Source organism: Nicotiana tomentosiformis, chromosome 6 (genome assembly GCF_000390325.3).
Source record: "Nicotiana tomentosiformis chromosome 6, ASM39032v3, whole genome shotgun sequence".
Taxonomy (NCBI): Eukaryota; Viridiplantae; Streptophyta; class Magnoliopsida; order Solanales; family Solanaceae; genus Nicotiana; species Nicotiana tomentosiformis.
The window spans coordinates 68,316,101-68,338,952 of NC_090817.1; the positions used below are offsets into that span (position 1 = coordinate 68,316,101).

Genomic DNA, 22,852 nt, shown 5'->3' on the forward strand with positions numbered 1-22,852 from the left:
AATCTACAATTATTTTAAGGCATCCGTCTTACATTAAATTTTATATTCAACTAATTACAATATTTGGTTCTATTAACATCTCCATAATAACAAAACATGGAATTTTAAATTTCTTCTGTAGAAGTAAATTACAAGAATCATCCTTTAACTAAGCAGAAATTTAAGAATATTCCCCCACTCATATAGTCATATACCTAGTTGCTTTCATGCTGATTTCTCAAAGACCCAGAAATCATATAAGAAAACCCAAAACAGAAACCAAGAATATAGCTACATGCATAGGGGTTTTCCCTAAAAAGTAGAAATGATAGTTCCAAATGATAATTTCAAAAATAAATTACCAAAAAAAAAAAAACAGAACAGCAAGAAAAGAACAAAAACATATCACTGTAATGAAGTTTGAAGTTAGAATTAACCCATATAAATAAAAAGAATTTTTTTTTATATAAACTCAGTATATTCATATGTTGAAATTGGAATATCATACTGAAACATATAATAACAACTCTTTTTGATGTATGTTTGCATTGTTCACTTCTAAAATTACATTTACTGTAAAAATTAAAGATTCATGAGCGCAAACTAGCATTTCACTTAGAAATACACAATTAAACCCACTGTTTTGATATTTCACTTGAAGTTCACTATTTGCAAATCTTTATGACCATACTAGTTTGCAAATAGTGAATTAGTTCAGTATTGAAATATTGAAAAACAAAAGTCGTGCCCAAAAATATCTTTGAAATGGATCCCAGTAAGGGCTCAAAATATACAGTGATGATATAACAAAAGTCGACTTTGTATTTCAATTGAGAATTTCTCGAGAGTCAACAAATAGGGACAAAGGGTTTAAGCCTATGAATTTTTATTGCAGCATTTTCCCTTGTTAGGGAAAATGGAAAACATATAAACATAGAGAAGAACATAGAGATCACACCTGTACGGTGGAAGCTTTGCTTTTACTGGGTTTGCCTCTGTCAGCCGCTGAGATAGAGTGGAAGATATCGAAAGGGAGAGAGAGGAGGGAAATTGGGAAAATAGGGCGCGCACAAATTGGGAAAATAGGGTTTTGACTTGAAATATTAAATTTAGATGTCTGACTACCGTGGTCGCAAACCCACTTAAATATTCTTTTACCATTTTAATTTTAACTTAGCGACCGACGCAGTCGCTTTGTTGGTCAACTAATATTTTTGACTTTTTATTGTCCGACCGAATCGGTCGCAAAAGTGAAGGCGAAAAATTGACGCACTATTTTCACACTGCTTTCGTCGGAATAATAATCTAATTTCTTTTTTAAAAAAATTTAATAAGAATTCAGATTTGTTTCCCACTACAACAGTTGTAAAAGTAGTCCCATTAACGATTACTTCATTTTCAGTCGGAAATTTCAGTCACAAATTAATATTTTTCTAGTAGTGAATGACATCCATATTGAAGAGAGTGATGTTCTTTTTTGGTGATTAAATTTTTTATTAATCACCAAGCGAGAACATTACAAATCAAGCTTAGTCATACTCGACTAGCTACTCCTAGTACAAAAGTATCTTTATGCCTTTTCTGCCTGCAGTCTATTGATATTAATTGAATACCAAGGTGGAATGCTAAATATCAAAGTTTAGAATTGCAACTGCTGCAGTCAACTTCTAAACACTCATGTCACTCTAATATTGCATGCACAAGCGAATTCTCTGGCCATATTCTCATAATTCCTTGCCACTCCTTCAAAAAGTCTAGCATTCATCTCCTTTCAGATTGCATGGACATACTCAGCGTAAGTCATTTTAAGTATCCTAGCCATGTGTTCTCCCTTTAGTGTGAGGTATCAACCAGTTACACATCTGTTGCCAGGTGCTGTTATGATCATGTCGAATCTGCAGCTATATTATTAGTCTGGTCCATAGATCTTTGGAAAAAGCACATTCTCCAAACAGGTGGTCTCGAGTGTCAATAGTTCCCTGACAAAGTACACATGTTGGATTCATCTGCAGCCCCCATTTAATCAATCTATCAACAGTTACAAGCCTCCCATGACACTAAAGCTACATCGTAAATAAAGCTTTGGGTCTTGCTATATTTTGGATCATTAAACATCTCCATTCTGTCTTCTTATAAGATCCCAACACCTGCAAATACATTTGCCTAATCAGACTTTTCTGTTGGTTGAAATTGTGCATTTGATTGACACTATCCCTTGCTCCTATAATCTTTCTCACCATCCAACTAGCTTACAGGTAATAGTCATATCATCTAACTTATTCCCTTTGGTGTAATAAACATGCATCTATTTATCCACATTATATTCTTTATGTGTGTTAAATCCCAGTATATCTTTGCAATGAGTGCTTTATTTCACAATTGTAAGTTAGTCAAGTTGTATGCTCCCACTGCTTTAGGAAGACATAGCTTGTCTCATGCTATCAAAACCCTCCTGGTAATCACATTACTTCCTGGCCATAAATAGCTTCAGCAGTAGGCTTCTATTATCTTCATAACCTTGATTGTCAGAATGAATAGTTGAGCCCAATAAGCCTGTATACCAAACAATACTATTTGCACCAGTTTCACTCTTCTTGCATAAGAAAGTTTCATGCAAATCCAGGAAGATATCTTTGTCTCGACTCAAGTCCCACCAACGATCGTGATGGCACCTAACTCCAATCCGCTAAGTAAGCCAACATCCAAAATTAACCAAAACAAGACAAATACAGGATAAACTACTGTCATGATGTAAATAAAATATAACAAGTTTCACAACATCAACCAAAATACTATAATAATCTCCCAAAATCCGGTAGTACAAAGTCATGAGCTACTAAGAGAAATATAATCGAGTCTCACAAAATACAAGAGTACTATCTAAAATAAAATAAACAGTATGATAATAATAAGAAGGTAACTTCAAGGGTCTGCGATCGATCAAGCAACACTATCTCGAGTCTCCTGAGTCAGCTACTGCGCATCTTTCTGAGACACATTATTGATAATGCCAGAATCTGCACAAAATGTACAAAAGTATAGTATGAGTATAACCGATCAAATGTACTCAGTAAGTATCAAGACTAACCTTGCCAAAGTAGTGGCGAGATTTAAGCCATAAGATACTCACTAACAAATAAACTTATTTAGTTTATGCATATCTATAGCAAAGCAATAGAGAGAAAGGTACAAAGCTGCAAGGGAGTGTAGCGACGAAATTTAGATGTAAGCATGACTCCTCCTATCTCTTCTATCAATTCAGTGCATGTAACATAGGCATCCAATAGCATCTATAGAAAATATGCACAAATAATATGTAGAATGCATGATATCATATAAAGGATTCACTTAGATAAATAAAGTTTTCACCTTACACCTAACTCATTATATGACATAAAGGATTCACTTAGATAAATAAAGCTTTAACCTTTACGCCCAACTCATCGATTGATATTATTATAGTCCGACACTCATCAATATCTCACAAACTCTATGTGTACTCTACCAAGAGAGAAACATGGAAGGGCGATCCTAAGGGGTTATTTGCATATCCTCACGAAATAACCAATAGGATGCACAAGAACATAGTAAATAAAGATGTGGATGTGTATTCATGATATAAAGTATGACTACGGCAAAATTAAGTATTTCAATAATCTTTGGAATAACCTATGTCTAAATAAGATGCCATAAGCCTAAACATGATTTCTAGCAAGAATAAATAGACTCACGTAGTTAAACAATCAATTAAAGCATAAGTCAAGAAGAACACACAACCAAACAAGGCATAAAGAAGCCTCAAGTTTACCCCCCAAGCATCAATTAACCATGACGCCCATATGTACGCTCGTCACCTTGCATTTACATTGCCCCCCTCCCCCCCCCCCCAATACATTACAATTACAAAACAAGGTCATTTCTTAAAGTAGTTTCCCCCAAACCAAGATTAGGCAAGATACTTACCTCTTCCAAAACACGCTTCAACCGTTAAATAAGCCATTCCCTCTATCTGTGACCTCCAAATGCTCCAAATCTATCCAAATAATACTTAACGACGTCAAATAAAGTCATAAAAATTAATTTCAAATAATAAAGCTTCAATCTTTAATTAAATCTCAAAAGTCAACAAAAAGTCAACCTGGGGCCACATGGTCGAAATTCGAGTCTAAGGTCAGATACTATTGACCTATAACCCCATGAGTCTAAATATATGATTAGTTTTCAAGAGTTCAAATCAGTGTTCAAAATCTCAAAATATACACTCTTAAGTTTTAAATAAAACCCCCCAATTTTCACTCTTTGATTATATGTTTTAGGCCTAGAGATCCATGGAAAATCAAGATATATGATTAAATTCAAGTAAGAATTACTTACCCTCTAGATTGGGGTAAAAATATCCTAAAACATTGTCTCCGCTCGAAGTCTAGGTCTCAAAATGGTAAAAATGAGCAAAATCCCAACTTGGGGAATTAATAAGTGAGTCATTCATGGCGACCACCCCAGGTGCGAACTATAGCATCGCAGGTGGGACCTTACAAATGCGATCCATGCACTGCAGGTGTGACCTCGCCAGCCATAGCCCTCTATCGCATATGCAAAGCCATGTCCACATGTGCGACTACACTAGACATCAAAGAATTCTAACTTAGCTCAAAATGATCCAAAATTACCCCGAAACTCACCCGAGCCCCGGTACCATATCCCATCATCCTAACAAGTCAATATACCCTATACAAACTTGTCTAAAGTCTTACAACACTAAAAATAACATAAAAATGAAGAGGTAAGTATCAAACTAAAATCGCAAACTTTTTTAAGTTCAAAATTCCAACTTTAGACTAAAAGTGTCGAATCAACCCGGTCACCCGAGATCAAAATCAAACATACTTACAATTTTAAAATCATCATACGAACCTATTGGATCCTTCAAAATACCAATACGAGATTGTTTACCAATGATTTTGAATTTTGGTCTACTCTTCTAGCATTAAGCCTCAACTTAGGAACTAAGTATTCCAAATCACTCTTGAACCTCTCAATACCCGAACCACCCAAAACCTCAAGCGTAAATTATCAAACCAATAAATGAGTAGTCTCAAATAGGGGAATGGGATTATATAACTCAAAAAAACAGGTTGAGTTGTTACATTCTTGATCTCTTAAACAAATGTTCATCCTCGAAGGGGCTTACTTGGACTACTTAAAAGATGTGAAAAGTTGCTCTGCATATCTAACTCGGTCTCCTAAGTATCTTCCTCGCTTGGTTGCTCTTTCCAAAGCACATTCAGCGAAACAATCTCCTTCGACCTCAACTTTTGAATCTACCTGTCCAAAATAGCTACCGACTCTTCCTCATAGACCAAATTCCCATCTAAATGCATTATGCTGAAGTGCAAAACATGCGACTTATCTTCATTATACCTCCGGAGTATAGAAATATAAAATACCGGAAGTACCCCACATAAGCTAGGAGGCACAATAATCCTATAAGAAAACCTTACCAACCCTCTCCAACACCTCAAATGGCCCTCTTCCCAAACCTCATCATGCCTTTCATGAGTGAAACATTCAAAAGTACCTACTTACCCTTCATAAATATCACATCACGAACCTTTTTGTCCACATAAATCTTATGTCTGATCTGTGCCGTCTAAAGTCGTTCCTAAATAAATTTCACCTTCTTCAAAGTATCACGTACCAAATTTGTACCCAACAACCTAGCTTCACCAGGATCAAACTAACCAATAAGAGAATGTCACCTTCTACTATGCAAAGCCTCATATGGAGCCATCTGAATGCTGGACCGATACCTTTTGTTGTACTCACACTCTGCCAAAGGCACGAATTGATCCCAATAAATTCCAAAGTAAATCACATAAGCTCTCAACATTTCCTCAAGAATCTAAATAGTCCATTGGGACTGACCATCTGTCTGTAGGTGAAAATCTATGCTAAGATTTACCTATTTACCCAAAATTCCGTTGTATTGCTCTCCAAAAGTGAGATGTGAACTAAGCACCAAAATCATAAATGATAGAAATAGGCACCCCATGATAACAAACTACCTTCCGGATGTAAATCTGAGCTAACTTCTCTGAAGTATAAGTAGTTAACACTTATATGAAGTGCACGAACTTGGTTAACCTATCCACAATGATCCAAATAGAATCAAACTTCCTCATGGTACGTGGCAAGCCTGCCACAAAGTTCATAGTGATATGCTCCCACTTCCCCTCTAGTATAACCATCTTTTCAGTCAAACCACTTTGATCCTAATGTTCATACTTAAATTTCTAGCAATTCAAACACCATAAAACATGACGAACGATGTCCTTATTCATCGTTCGCCACAAGTAGTATAAATTCAAATTATGATAAATCTTCGTAGTTGTAACGACCCAATCGGTCATTTTGGGCATTTGCTTTCTGTTTTGAAGTCTCGAGTAGCTTCAAATGATATATTATGACTTGTGTGCATCGTCGGTTTTGATTTTCAGGTGATTTAGGATCGATTTGGAAGAATGATTCTCAACATGAAGCTTTAAATTGGAAGAGTTGATCAAGTTTGACTTTTATGTATTGGGCCTTAAATTATAATTTTTATAGTTCCACTAGGTTTGGATAGTGATTTTGGACTTGGGCATATGTACGGATTTATATTTGGATATTTCTAGGAGGTTTCGACACTATTTGGCGAAAGTTGTATATTTGAAGGTTGGAATATTCATAAGTTTGATCAAGAGTTGAGTTTGATGATATCAGGTTCGAATTGTTGTTTCGGGAGTTGGAATAGGTTTGTTATGTCATTTGAAACTTGTGTGCAAAATTTGAGCTTATTCCGAGTTGATTTGATATGATTCGGCACGGGTTTTTGAAGTTGAAAGTTCAAAGTTCTTTAAGTTCGATTTGAGGTGCGATTCATGATTTTGATATTGTTATGTGTGATTTGAGGCCTTGCGTAGGTCCGTGTTATATTTTGGGACTTTTGGGTATGTTCGGACGGGGTCTCGAGAGGCTCGGGTGAGTTCCGGGGTGGTTCCAGATCATTTCGCATAGATTTGGTATTATTGATTGCCGGTGTCTCAGCAGAGAATTACTTCACGTAGAGGAAATTTAGACCGGGTTGTCTTATCTCTTCGTGTTCGCGAATAATAGGTCGCATTCGCGGAAGCTGTGGGACTGGAGCTTCGCGTTCACACTGGTGGATCGCGTTCACGCTGGGTTGTTGGGGAGCTGGGGGTCTCTTCTTTGCGTTCGCATGTCTTTTTTGTGTTCGCGTGCATTGTGTCTCGAACACGTAAGGCAGTTTTGTATCTAAGGCATTTGTAATCCCTCGATCGCGATGGGTATTGCTGGAGCTGTGATATAAAGTACTCTATTTCAGACCTTAAAGCTTATTTTATCATATTTTGAGTTGGGGAGCTTGGATTTGGGCGTTTTGGAGGCGATTCTTACCACATGGATTGGGGTAAGTATTTTTTACTCGGTTTTAATTATATTCCGTGATTTCATATGTGATTTTGGCATTTTATTGGTGATTTTGAAAGAGAAATTGGGGGGTTTTGCCTAAACTTTTCTAAAGTGGATTTTTGAGTTTTGAACATCGATTCGGAGTTGGATTTGAGTGAAATTAGTATGGTTGGACTCATAATTGAATGGGTTGTCGGAATTTATAAGTTTTGTGGGGTACTGAGGTGCGGTCATGGGTTTGCCTTTCTGGTTGACTTTGAGTTTTGATTAAAGATTCGACCTTTATCGACCGGGTTTGTCTCGTACGGCATTATTTGATGCTTTTGATTTTTTTAGGCTAGTTTCGAGCCGTTCGGAGGTTGATAAGTGCGAGATGGAATTTCTAGAGTGTCGTTTGGCTTGCTCGATATTTGTTTTGGCTTATTTGGGGTAAGTATCTTATCTAAACTTGGTTGAGGCTCTAGTTGCCTGAATTATTTGTAATAGCTACGTGTTGTGGGTGCGCATATGTGTAGGCTTTGAGCCCATGTGCGAGCACCAGGGTATTTATCCATGTTCGGGGTAGTGCTTAGGCTATGATATGCCTAGAATTGACTGTTAATCTTTAAGCTATAATGTTTCTCATATTTGTAATATTGTTGTGAACTATTTGAGCCATGTTTGAGGTTACGAAGAGGCTAATTCCCTGAATAAACTTGGTAATTGCTATTTCTATGATGAAATTACAGATTTCAACTATGATAGCACACTTTTCACATGCCTCTTTAGCATGTTATTATACCACTCCAAGAGCGTGAAATCTGATATTTATTCATCATATACATGTGTAAGTATACTTGCTTCTGTGTGATATGATTTTGGACTGGATAACTGTGATCACGCCGGGCATATTGTGTTGTTATGGTTGTGACCACACCGTGTTGATTGTGTTGATATGCATGTGACCACACCAGGCGGATTGTGTTGATATGCATGTGACCACACCAGACGAATTGTGATGATATGCATGTGACCACGCCAGACGGATTATGTTGTTATGCATGTCACCACGTCGGGTGGATTGTGATATAGCATGTGACCACGCTGGGCGGATCCATTATATTGAGTATATGGCCACGCCGGGCGGATTATGATATTGAGCCTGTGACCACACTGGGCTGGTAGCATGTTGAATTGATTGTGCTTGCGTGTGGATAAGGATCCACCCCCCTAGGGTCAGCCTCTCATGTTTCTTTCTTGATGGTGTACCCGCGGGTTGCAAGAAACCAACGGGTTTCTGGTTGATGTGAGCTCTGGGAGAGCTAGTTACTATTATTTGGATCGCGTTGCGCGCCGCAACGGGCTGATATTTGGTTATTGCATTTCATCTTTACTTGCAACTTCTTTAATTGTTTACCTTATTTACTTGCATATCTTCCTTATATGCTGGATTATTGACTAAGCAAAATAATTTAAAATAAAGAATTTTGATTATCAATGTTTTTTACCTCAGATATTTCCCCATTTTGATCATATATGTATTCTATATATGTTGAAATTATGAACTGAACAGGTGTTAGTGAGTATCATTTATAGTTCTTGCTTTTATTACCTCGCCGGGGTTAGTTAGGATATTTATTGAGTACATGGGGTTGGTTGTACTCATATTACACTTATGCATCTTGCATGTAGATCTTGGAGTTGATGCTATTGTGTGTGGCAGGAGCTAGCATTGAAGATGTACCCGCGTTTCAGTTATGGCTATCACTGTCTTTGGTAGCTTTAGATTCGAATTCTGTTCATGTACATTTCAAACATATGTTGTTATTTCATTTCACTTTGTAAATCTAAGTTTTAGTGGCTCATGAATTATACTATTAGTCCTTGGGTTGTTGTATAAAAGTTCGGTTATTTCATCAATTATTTCTCATTAATCTTATTTGGATTGTGTTATTGTTAATTGGCTTACCTAGCGGGTTGGGTAAGGTACCATCACAACTAGTTAGATTTTGGGTCGTGATATGTTGGTATCAGAGTTCTAGGTTCATAGGTTCTACGAGTCATGATCAAGTGTCTAATAGAGTCTTGCAGATCAGTATAATGATGTCCATACCTATCTTCTAGAGGCTACATGGCATTTAGGATAAATTTCCCATATTTCTTTCCTTATCGTGCGATATTGATTCAGCTTGAAGCGTATCTCTTTGAATTCCTTACACTTATTCGTATGTTATGTGAGCGCTCGATATTGGCTGTGCATCAACAACTTGTGGTTCCATGGGTGAGATGCGAGATGTGTTTGCCATGTTTTGGTGATGGGCCAGTCTGGAGGACTTGAGGCCGGATTTTGACCATAGCTTGGGCTCGATGGTTTTAGTTGTGTGAGTATGTGCTTTTGGACTTCTATGTTAGGTAGTGTCCCTAGGAGTGGGACTTATGACTTGGTGAGTGGTTGGATGGTTATATAATGAGTATGATGGGACTGCAGAATTTATTTAGATGGCTTGGATGTGATGAGAATAGTTTCCTTGGGATGTGAAGAGGACCATTGGGTGCTTGATTTAAATCTTGATATGTTGTACGGTTCTGAGTTGTGAGAATGTTGAGAGATCTTTCAGATATACATTTATGGAATAAAGTAGATTCTTATGTCTTATTGACGAGTTCAGACTTGGGAGGATTAAGTAATCGCAGAGTTGTGGTGACCATGGTAGAGCATAGTGAAATGCCAGTTTGAGGCTAAGAAGGTAGGTTATCTCCTGCGTGATGTTCTGAGGCTGTGTAATCCTTATGATGTTATGTGAAGAGGTTTCTTTCTATTAGTGGGTTATATGCATTGTAATTTGAGTTTAGATCGCTTCAGGAAGTAATTTTATCGGATGAGTTGAGGTATTATAGGATTAGTGATATATGAGTTCATGAAGGATTTAGCTGAATTTCTGTGCGAGATTGTGGTATTCGTGAAGTAAAGGTATCGCGAGTTGTCGGATATTTTGTTTTATGGCTTCGAGCCAAGTGGGGGAGCTTGCTACCGTCGATCAGATTGCATAGTTATGTGTTGTATTAATTTCCGTCTGAGGTATGTTTGTGAATCAGTTATGACTTGCAGAGGTTGAGATCGAGTATGACTCGAGTAAGGAGATTTCTGGATACACTATATATTACACTTTATGGGTATATAGAAACAATGGAATGATTTGAGTATGATATTTGTGACAGATGTAGTATGCATGGAGTAGGGATTTACTCGATTGCATTGAGATGGGGTTAATTTTTTGGGTGTTGGTATGATGATGGAGCATAGATCGTTCGGCTTGTTTGGGCGGTGCATTGAGATTAGAATAGGGTGGATGACTCTCGAGAAGGTTCTAATGGGTTCAAGATTCATATGTGGCATTTGAGGAATTTTGAAAATTTATAAAAAGGCTAAGATCTGAGATTTGCATTGGGTGGTGTTGGGACTGGAGGTACATCTATATCATTAGAGGTTCTACATTTCAGTATCAGGCAGGTAAATGAAACAGTTTTATATTCACATAAGGTCTTTTGATAGTGGGTATCTCAGATGCAATATTTTGAGTGTTTAAATAGGAATAAAGTGGCTTATGAGCTTTAAGATATCATGGTTCTATGCTAGGATCTCTTGTCGTGAGCTTTGGGTAAGGATCGTGATGTTCGGGCAAGGAGATGTGTCAACTTGAGGGTAATTTAGAAGGAACTCGGAGAAATAGATTAGTTTGGTAATGGGTTAGATCGACATAGAATTGAAAATGATTGGTTCTTTTGGTTCTTATGATGTGGTGAGGCTTACCGGTGTCTTATGGTACTATTCTTGAGTTTTGACGACCTGCGTGACTGGGTTGAGTTAGAGGAGTTTAGTTATGATGGCTTGGTTATGTACAAATGGGTTTTGTAGAGTTCTCGATGATTTCTACCACGACTTGGGATCTATATTTTCTACAACATGGGGAGATTGTTATACGTTGCGATTTTTTCCTGGATGGGATCAAGTGGAAGGTTTCTAGCTAATTAAGTATGTATTGTGCTTGTGATTTAGAGTTGATAATGAGGTTCTCATGTTTTCATACGATGTCCCGATAGAGGCGGTGCATTGTGTGAGATTGAGATTTGCATGTGCAAGTATAAAATTCAGTTTCAAAAAGAAGGTCATAAGTTCTAGACGGATTGACAGTATCAGATATTCTAAAGACTGCTGGCACTATCTGGTATCACTTGAGAAGACTGCTCATTTCAAAAGGCACATACGTCATGTCAGGACCCAATTTCCCCTCCGTGTGACGTCGTGACAGTACCTAGTCTCTACAACTAGGTAAGACTAACATTTGCGAAATAATGAAATAAAAACATAAATTTAACCACTAACTGTAGAAATAACAACATAACTGGGTACCATGCCGCTTGGCATGTACAATAACCAACAATTCAAAAATACACAACCAATCCCAAAATCCGGAACATCGTGAATCACAAACTACAGAAGGAAAATCTAGTGTCTCTATATATCAGATTCTAACAAAAGAAAAATACCAAAGATAATGGACATGGGGAAGAGTTGAAGGGGACTCCGAGGTCTGCGGACGCGGCAGATATACCTTGAAGTCTCCAAAGCTGTCCCGGCTCACTGATAGCGCGGCTGATAAGGAACACCTGGATCTGTACACGAAAAACATATGCAGAGAGTAGCATGAGTACACCACAATCGGTACCCAGTAAATGCCAAGCGTAACCTCGGTCGAGTAGTGACGAGGTCAGGTCAGGGACCTACTGGTATATATATAATAATAAAGCAAGGCAAGAATTAAATATCGCAGTAAAATAAGGACTGATATTTTTAACAAGAAAGAATGCATATAAGGTAACAACTCAGTACACAGAAATACAACAGAGGATCTTCCTAGATACCGTCTCGTAGTCCAAAACGTAAATGTGCAGGGGGATCTACCGGAATAACGTTCCGTAGTCCCAAAGTAAATATGCAGAACAGGGGAGGATCTACCGGAATACCATTCCGTAGTCCTAAAGTAAATATGCAGAAAAAGGTGATCTACCGGAATACAGTTCCGTAGTCCCAAAGTAAATATGCAGAGTAGGGGGATCTACCGGAATACCGTTCCGTAGTCCCAAAGTAAATATGCAGCTCAAATAATAGAACTCGACAATTACTACATGAAATCTTACAAATTAGACCAAGTACAAGTCAAGGAAAAACACGAAATCAACTAGGCATGCTTCGCAGAGTTCAATTAAGCAGCTAAGGCACATAGACATGCGATATTAGACTAAACAAGATAGCTAAACATATTGGGATAGTTCAAATAAGAATGAAGACATGCTAATACTCATTTAAACGGTATAACTCAATGTAAAAGAAGAATAGATTACTACTCAGTAAAATAAGTTGGGGTTTTTACAACAATTAGCTCGTGTACGTACTCGTCACCTCACGTATACGGCGCTCAAATATCAAAACAGTACCAAATCCTAAGGGGATTTCTCCCACACAAGGTTAGATAAGCCACTTACCTCAAACCAAGCTCAATCAATCGGTAATAATGCCTTTTCCACGAACATCCGACTCTGAATGGCCCAAATCTAGCCAAAAACAATTACATATTATAAATATAACTATAATAAACTAATCTAATTAATGAAATCAAAATTTTAATAAGAATTCCAAAATCTGTCCTAAAAAGTCGACCCGGGCCCCCGTCTCGGAATCGGGTAAAAGTTACAAAATATGAACATTCATTCACTCACGAGTCCAACCATACAAAAATTAGCCAATTCCGATCACAACTCGACCTTCAAATCCTCAATTTATGGTTTATGAAGTTTCTACAATTTTTCCCAAATTTTCATCTCAAAGTACTAATTAAATGATAAAATCAGTGATATATTTATGTATATTAACCAAATCCGAGTTAGAATCACTTACTGCGATGAATTTCTTGAAAAGCCCATGAAAAATCGTCTCAAACTGAGCTCCCAAAGTCCAAAAAAAAAATAATAACCTAAACCTCGGATATATAGTACATCCTCTGAACTCCCAATGTGCGGTCCGCACAATTCCATGTGCGGTCGCACAAAAATTGTGCGGCCTCACTCTTGGTGACTGCACAGCCAGACTTTAGTATTTTTGCCATAACTTTCTCTACAGATGTCCAAATGATGACTTCGTTACCTTTCTGGAAACTATACACAAAGGGCTACAACCTTAGTTTTTGAATCATCTCAAAATTCCTCGTCGATCAAAAGATATATGCTTCTGAAGTCGAACCAGCGAATCTGAGAGTTTATGTGTTGTGCATAAGTTCCAGTGGATCTTTGGAAGGGTTATATACTGATTTCGGAAGGATCGAAATCGATTTAGAGGCCATTGGTAGGCCTAATGTGGATGTGTATTCTACCCCCGGTCGTATTTGTTGACTCAGAACGGCTATTGTTGAGGGGTGTGCCATTCAGTTAGAGTTAAGCTTGTTCGTGTTATGAGATAATCTATGTGTTACTCTTCTCTACTATGTTGGATTGTGATCTGTTGGTTATTTGAACACATGATGCGGTTCTATAGGACCTTGTGGCGGAATTCGAGCGAGATAGTACTTGTGATGTCGAATGGTTTTGTTTCACCTTGGTTATGGTCTTTCCTGTTGGTGGTATATTGTGCTAGCCATTCCTCCGTGGTTATGGTCATGCCTTTTGTGTGTTTGTTGTTGATTTGCGTAGGGTTGTGGATTTCTAGCATTTTGGCTCGAGGTATTTCATGTGGACCGGTATTGGATGAGGTCACGCACTGCGGCAGAGTTATATTGGGATATGATCCTTTTTGTGAGGTTCGTGTATTTTAGTGCTACTATGTGTGATGAGTTTACAGCGTGTGCTCGTGGTGGTACTTGCTGAGCTTGCGGGATGGTTCTCTCATTTGAATAATAATTTAAAATAATTTTGGTTTATAATAAATAGGGTGTATACCTTTGCTATAGGAGGTAAACTTTCCTTAAAGGAGAAATTTTCTGTAACCACCATTGTTTAGTGGCTATTAACTTCCCATAGCTACCATATACATAATTACTTCCTATAGCTACTATTCAGTTGTTACGGTAGTGTATTCGCTGTATTCGCGCTGCTGTATTCATGGATACAACAGTAAAAAGCGCCTAAAAATCAGGTGCAGTCCAACTGTACGCGCATGTATTCACATGTATTCGCGCCATGTATTCATGAATACAATAACGACAATCACCTTAAAATAGGTCTGTCTGGCTGTCTAATAACGGGAATAATATCAATTAGAATGATACACTCCTAATATAACTCAACAAAATCAATTCTAACATGCCTCATTATCAACCAAATTAATTAGAATAATTTTTCAGTTGTATATAACTGTTGTATTTATCTTTTGTATTTAGTGTGTTTCAATATTTTTTTTACTGTTGCATTTATTAGACTCAATGTTTGTATTTACTGTATTCGCTATTTTATATTTAGTGTATTCAAATGTATTTGTATTAATAGTATTTTAGTTATTCCTAATACATGTTATTACTGTTGTATTCAGTATATTTTATTGGTTATATTCACTGTATTTCTATTTGTATTCAGTGTATTTTACTGTATTTTAAAATTAAATATATTCACTATTTGTATTCTATTCTATTTTAATATTTGTATTCAGTGTATTTCAATGTTTATATCATGTATTCATGCATATCGTATGTACAATATGCATAAATACATGTGTATTCAGTTGTATTAAAAAATACAGACCTTTGAAATACATAAATACAGGCAAACAAAATATATTTATAAAAAATATAATGTGTTTGAGTGAATTTGTACAGAATAAATATATTTGTATCATTGTATTTAACTAAATAGCAAAGAAGAGAAGAAAGTTCGTCGGAGATGGCGTTTTCCGGCCAAGAAGAGAAGAAAGTTCGTCAGATCCGTACAACAAATTTATGATAAGAGTTCATCAAAATGCTAATTTTCGTTCGAAAAATTCACTCTTTTCTGTTTTCTGGCTGCCTTCCACTCTATTCTAATGTCTCGTTGGTAATCAATACTAGGGCGTGTATCTTGAGTTGCTCGAAGAGAGAAAGATTCTAATGTCTCGTCGGTCATCAATACTAGGCCATGTATCTTGAGTTGCTCGAAGAGAGAGAGAATGGAGAGAGAATGGAGAGAGAGAGAGAGAAAGAAGAAAAATGATGAGAAAGAATCGTGTGTTAATTGAATGAAAGAGAGAAGAAAAACATAAATAGCGTATTCCATGCCTCAATGATGTAGTTAACAAGTAAAAGTTGTGTCGCACGTTTCTAACACATCCCTAACGGTAACAAAATCCCCAATTCACATTGCTTTCTTTTCCCAAGCGCCACCTATGGAGAGGGCGTCTGGCCCTATTCTAGCGCTTCCAGAACAACCACTCGATCCCTCAGGCATAGCGTTGAGACCCCAGGATATATCCCCACCCAAAACTAACTATCTGAATGCAGTTGCTGGATCATCACCGGGCTCCAACCACTATCGATAATCTGTCAAGGCGGAGATTACAACCCATAATGGTATGCCGGTGGTCATATTTGACTCGGAGGACTACTATGGTATCATGGCAGAGGAATGCAAATATACTATCAATGGCCAATTTCTAAAAACATGACCCCAAATTGAAACTATACTGGCTATAGTCAAGGAAACCATCCCAATCAAAGGCTCAATTAAAATCGGAGTCTAAGACAACAAGAATGTCTTTATTGATATTTACAACGAAGAGGACTTCAAGACGGTCTACTTTAAACATGTTATTGAAATTGATGGTCAGCCTGTGTGGTTAAGCAGATGGACTCCTGACTTCACTCCGGAGGAAGATAACCCTCTAACTTCGGTATGGGTTCTACTACCGAAACTCCCATTTTATTTACATACTTGGCATTACGTGAAACAAATACTGAGCCCTATCAGAACTCCAATGGCAATGGATGTCGCTACTAAAGGAAAAACTAGACCAAGCATGACAAAAGTTCGAGTAAAAATCGACCTAACTAAACCAAGATTAAATCATATATTTGTTGGTCAAAGGAAATCGACTAATCCGCTCCACGGATATGAGAAAAAAATTGAGTATAAAGGAGTACCTAAATACTGTATGCATTGTAGACTACAACTTCATTCACTCAACCAATGAGACAAATGAGACATTGAAAGATAATATTGCACACCCTCAAACAAAGCGGACTAAAGAACAACTGATTCCAAAGGAGATACAAGCAGAGGATCGGCAAAGGGGCAGAGATTTTCAAAACAACAAAGATATGGACATCATCCCAAAAAGAGGAAAGAGTGCTCCTCCAAAACAAGCGTATAAACCAAATGGAGCGATCTTTGGGATTGATAAACCTCTATCTAATTTCGGGAACGTCAAAACTACGAACTCCAATGTTATAAGGATAGAAGAACCAAACAAGAACCAAGCGAAGGAGAGTGCAAAGGATAAAAGAAAAGACACAAATATAGCATCTTGTAGTACCTCTCAAATAATAGTTCAAGATGAAGCTATCCAGAAAAACTTGAATATAGAAAGAAGCGGGATAGTTATTCCTATTGAAGATCCTAAACCTCTTGAAGTCATCCTATTTCAAGATGATGAAAGGAGACAAGAAGAGGAGATACAATGGTGTACTCAGAAACAAAATACTATAAAGATGCAGAAACAAAGGGAGATATATCAGAATACTACCGAGAAAGAATTAGTTATTCATAGTAAGTTTGATTCTCTCAGGAAGGATGATGCCATATAGAACAAAATAGTTGTAAAGGTGTAAGAATAGAATAACAATGAGAAGAACCTGGACAAGTCTCGGAATAATAAAGAGCCTCCTGATGAGTGGGCAGATGCAGCTAGTACAGAAGAGGAGGAAACAACAGATGAAGCGTCATTAGAGGAGGAAACTACAGATGAAGAAACTGAAGTGTTGCATTAGATTGTTGGAGGAAAGAAGAAAGATATTAATGAAGTTCAAAGCCTAACTGGTATTACTAATTTAATGGAGGGAAAACCTGCTGGGGGCAAATCAAAAAGCAAAAAACAAGGAAAAGCTAGAGAATCTCCTATAATTAGGGGCCAAAAAAGAAACTCACAAACAACCCTTAATATTCTAAATCATGTTTAAGTTGCTTAACTGGAATATAAGGGGTATGAAATCCCAAGCTGCTACAGAAAGATTAATCTACATGGTTAAACTTCATAAAATCTCTTTAGTTTCTATACAGGAACCATTTATGCAAGAAACAACTATTGACTTTTATAAAACTCTACAAGAGATCTCAGATACCTTCTCAGCTAAGCTTTGATGGAAATTTAGAACCAGAGATTCACTTTGGACTGATTTTATGAAAGCCAAATACTCTCAAAGGGTCCACCCAATGGCCAGAAAATGGAACTACTCTCACTCACACAGTTGGAGAAGGATGATGAAAATCCAACGCAAAACTGACCACCTAATTCTTTGGAAGATAAACTCTGGCAACTCAAACCTTTGGTGGGATAACTGATCGGGAATGGGTAAGCTGGCTCAATTTGGAACTGCATCTACCTTATCAAAGAATCAGGTATCCTCTTATATCTCTAATGGTAACTGGAATACTCTTAAACTCTCTCAAAACCTTCCTTTACATGTTGTTCATCAAATTCAAGGAGTTGAAACTAACTCTCCCAACATAAAAGATCAACCAATATGGACTGCCTCAATAGATGGGATATTTAGTTGTAACTTATCTTGGGGAAATCTTAGAGAAATTCACAATACTTCACTGATTAATAAGATGACTTGGCATCCAAGATGCCTGTTTAAAATTTCTTTCTTCCTTTGGAGGCTACTCAGACATAAGGTCTCTGTAGATGGCAACCTAGGCAGATTTGGCACTCAATTGGCCTCCAAATGTTCATGTTGCATTAGTTCTAGTTCAGAGAGGATGAAGATCACATGTTCATCAACAGCATGTTTGGTAAAGCAGTATGGCTCTTCTTCAACCAAATGTTTGTTATTGAAAGAGATCATAACAACATTAGGCAGATGGTCATTACTTGGTGGATGGAAAGTGGTCTAAATGCTTTACAAAAATTTTCCCTACAGATCCTACCTGGCATAATTGTTTGGCAAATTTGGAAACCCAGATGTAAGAGCAGATTTGAAGGGATTAGGATGTCCTCCAGCAGGATAATCCTTCACACTACCCAGCAACTCAATATTATTGCTCACAAATAATTCCCCGTAGTACCTCCGTTTATGAAAGGGAATCATTTCTTTGAATTAATTGATACTGCACAACCTGCAATTCATACTAATTTTGTTAAGTGGTCCTCCCCACACAATGGATGGAAATTGAACTGTGATGGATGCTCTAAAGGCAATCCAGGCCCTAGTGGAGGGGGAGGTATTACCAGGGATGATCATGGGAACTTAATTAAGGCGTATGCTATATCATTTGGCACGAATACTAATAACCTTGCTAAAGCTTTAGCACTGAAATACGGTATAGACTGGTGCATTCATAATAATATCAAAAAGTTGAGGTGGAAAGTGACTCTCTCATGCTAGTAAATTAGATTACAAACACCAATAATATTCTATATAGATTGCAAGATGTTGTTTTAGAAATCAGGAACCAAATGAATTACTTTGAAGAAGTTACTATGAAACACTGCTTCAGGGAATGCAATAAGGTAGCAGATCATTTGGCTAACTTTGGCTTGAATTGTAATGACATTACTTGGTTCGACAATTTCCACCAACTTCCCAGGGAGGTTAGAGGAGAAGTTAACATGGACAAACTCCAATTTCCTTCTCTTCGTAGCAAAACCATGAAGAAGAATTTATTTTTGAATCGACAACTTCTTATGATGTACCATTTTGACGTCCCCTAATAATATGTTAGCTTCATTCGGGAGGACTCTCACTCTGAGAATCTATTCCCACTAAAGTTTTGTGATGTAAAATAGATGTAAAGGGGGAGATTGTTCCTTCCTACTAAATATATATAGGATACCTGCTATGCAGTATCCTACTTTAGTAATGCTTTCATATTTATAAGACCTTATCCATACTCCATGCAGGTGGATAATTAATTTTTAAAAAAATGGCTCAATGGTAGTATACCATAAATACCTATTTTTCTATAAAATATAAAAGGTAGCTATAGAAAATAATAATTTAAAATAATTTTGGTTTATAATAAATAGGGTGTATACATTTGTGGAGGTAAAATTTCCTTAAACCCAATTGAAGCCCTGTTGATCTCTCTCTCTTGGTATCCCATCATCTCAACGTAAAACAATGAATCAAGCAGCGCAAAGATGTGAATTAACTCACAATTTATTAAAGCATGAGTGCAGGACATAGGCTAATCTAACACTTTATTATACTATCAAACACAAAACGAAAGTTGAGATTAAAGATAAGAATGGACCTCAATGTAGCTGGAATTCGATTGTTTCACAGCTTTGAAACTCGAAAGCTGACAGCACCGCAGACAGGGTGTCGAGCGGAATTTGGCTCGGCACAAACCGACCGTCACGAGCCAATGTCACAAATTTTTCTCGCTTTTTTAATAAAAGAGAGGAGAGGGTTTCTGCGGTGGTCATTTGTCACTTTGATGTAATGAAGCTCGATCGGTACCTGTTTGTATGGTGTTTTTTGACTTTCTGTGGTAGAGGTCAAGACGTTAATGGAAGAGATGGTGCGCAGCTATATATAGTACTGACTATGGCGTTAATGGGTTAGGTTCTGGTGCTATATATTCAGGTGTGGCTGACATGGTTCCTCTGCGTGAGTCCGTGAGGTAGAAGATGTGTATGTTTTTTCTGTGTGATTAAGTATGTGGGTGATAAAAAAATGAGTGTCAAGTGTGTGAATTTTATTATTCCCAAACCCTAAAAGCAGTTTATGAATTTTACAACTATCTCAATTTAATATACAACAATAATATTGAGTTAACGTGAACTCCCATATATTACATTACGAATCCGCAACCGGAGAGGAAGATCAAAATGAGTGCCTTGTGTGTGAAGAACCGAAAATGCCAAATTAGTGAGTGCACTGTTGTATATCTGTTTACCCTTAAAATTGGATAACAATTAAACTTATAATGTGGTTCTAAAGACACGTGATTTCATTTAATACTAATTGATAAATATGAAGATTAACAATAGAAATGAACTATAAAGTAAAGCATATCAGTGTTAGAATGGAATTCAGCCCTCGAGTTTGGATACCCTCGAACTGGTTGATGCAAGAATAATTAAAATATAACAAGCTGATGAACAATAGTATAAACGAAAAGAGAATTATATTGCTTTGATATCTATGAACAATGTGTCTTACAAATGATTAGAACCCCCCCTTTAAATAGTAGAGGAATTCCACTTATGGTATAATGGTATAATTCTAATTACAAAAGAAAATACCATGATTAGCTAATTAACCGTTTGTGATTTGATCAGTTCTGAGATTTACGCCATGATCCTCGACCAGTCATGGATATCTCGCCTTTCTGTTATTGTACTATCATCGATCTTGTTCGATGTCTGTCTCATTTGGTTTCAATCGCTACTAGCCTCGATCTCGACAGGTACCTCGATTCTGAATTCGGTACCTTATCCTCGTGAGCCACTTGGGGCATTCTCCTCGCTGCGAAGGGCCTCAGAACCGGTCGCTTCAGACATACCCGCCTTTTGCTCATCTCGGCGTAAGGCATCTTCGATCTTCGATGACTCGGGGACAAACTCGAGGCGGAATCTCCTCAACCACCACCGACTCAGCGGCCTTTGCGGTCTCGATGGTTTTCTTCACTCGGGCCACCAATTCCGAGCCATCATCTTCATCTTCTTCTTCTTCCTCCTTAGTCGTTGAATCACATCTGCAGGCAGGGCAACAATGTCTTTCTTCAGCTTACGAACCGGATTCTTCCTAGGCTTTGGATCCTCGGAGGTTGAGGTCCTTTTCCTCTTCTTATCCTTCGCCGGCTTTGGAACCAGGGTCGAAGTCTCCTCCTCACCAGACGGGGGCCTCATGACCGTATGCTTGCCCAGGCATGTACTCTAGAAAACTGAATAAGTAGAAGAAGGGCATCTTAATCAAATCATCAAATACACAAAAAGTGGGCTTACCATGATTCTTGGCCTCCCATCGCCCTTTGCTAAATTGCGCCATGAGCGCTCGGCGTATGAAGAGGTCGAGGCCAGGTTCCGAACCCAGCTCTCGAGGTCGGGAATCGCACGGGGCATCCTAGCAACCGCTACATCATGGAAAAATACTTCAATGAGAAAAGACAAAGGAACAAAAAATACATGGAAGCTAATAGTGAGACAGTACTTACGATTCATGTTCAATTTCTCAGGAAATGGCATCTTCTCGACTGGGATTAGGTCAAAAGTCCTCACTCGAATGAACCGTCCCATCCAGCCTCGATCCTTGTCCTCATCTATGCTCGAGAACAGCACTTTGGTAGCCCGACATTGGAGTTTTATTAACCCGCCTCGATAGAGACGGGGACTATACAATCTGATAAGGTGATCGAAGGTGAAAGGGAGGCCCTCGGCTTTGCTCACGAAGAATCGGAGCAGAATGACAATTCGCCAAAAGGAAGGATGGATTTTGCCTAAGGTTATTTGATATTGACAGCAAAAATCAACGATGACGGGGTCGAGGGGGGCCAGCATGAAAGTGTAAGTGTAAACACTTAGAAACCCTTCCACATGGGTGGTGATGTCTTCTTCGGGGGTCGGGATAACCACATCTTTGCCCTCCCAGTTGCACTCTTTCTTTACCTGCTTAAGGTATTCCTCAGTTATCGAGCATATATATCTCGACACTGGCTCGCATCGACGAGGAATTGATGAGGCTTTATCAGTCTTGAAATCGGAGTTTAACATGCACCCCCTAGGAATACATTCCTTAAGACAGGGTTCCACCAACATTTTTCCGTCGGCCGGTTAAGAAGATGAAGCAGCTTCTTTTTGTGGTACTGTTTTCAATATTTTTGCCATTTTTGTGTAAGTTTGAAGAAGAGGAAGATAATAGGACTTGACGTTTGAGAAAGAATTAACAGCAAAACCTGAAGATTTGTAGAAGGGAAGAACTTAAGAGATGTAAAAGCTTTGGAGATTAGAAGGAAGTGAAAGTAAAGTTTGAATCAATGAGAAATGGGTCTATTTATTGGATTCACGATGACGGTTCAAAGGCACTAGTGGCCGACCACCAACTGACACTCATTAATGACTTGGGGAATTGTACCGATGGGACATTTCGGTCACTCCCGTCACTTACGTCTCGAGGATGATGTCATGACAGTCCAAGGTAGAAAATCGAAGGCTCAATTCATTTATTGTCATTTTACTCCAAAA

The 22,852-nt window shown here is 37.8% G+C and overlaps 1 long non-coding RNA gene across 1 annotated transcript; it reads right to left on the bottom strand.

Moving 5' to 3' along the window:
* Positions 1 to 2,706: 2,706 nt before the first annotated feature.
* LOC104089480 (uncharacterized) lies at positions 2,707 to 20,366 on the bottom strand. Its single transcript, XR_011408634.1, has 4 exons — positions 19,918 to 20,366; positions 11,977 to 12,102; positions 3,943 to 4,012; positions 2,707 to 2,996 (listed from the first exon to the last, which is right to left on the bottom strand). It is a non-coding gene; the product is annotated as an uncharacterized lncRNA (long non-coding RNA).
* Between the last annotated feature and the right edge of the window lie 2,486 nt (positions 20,367 to 22,852).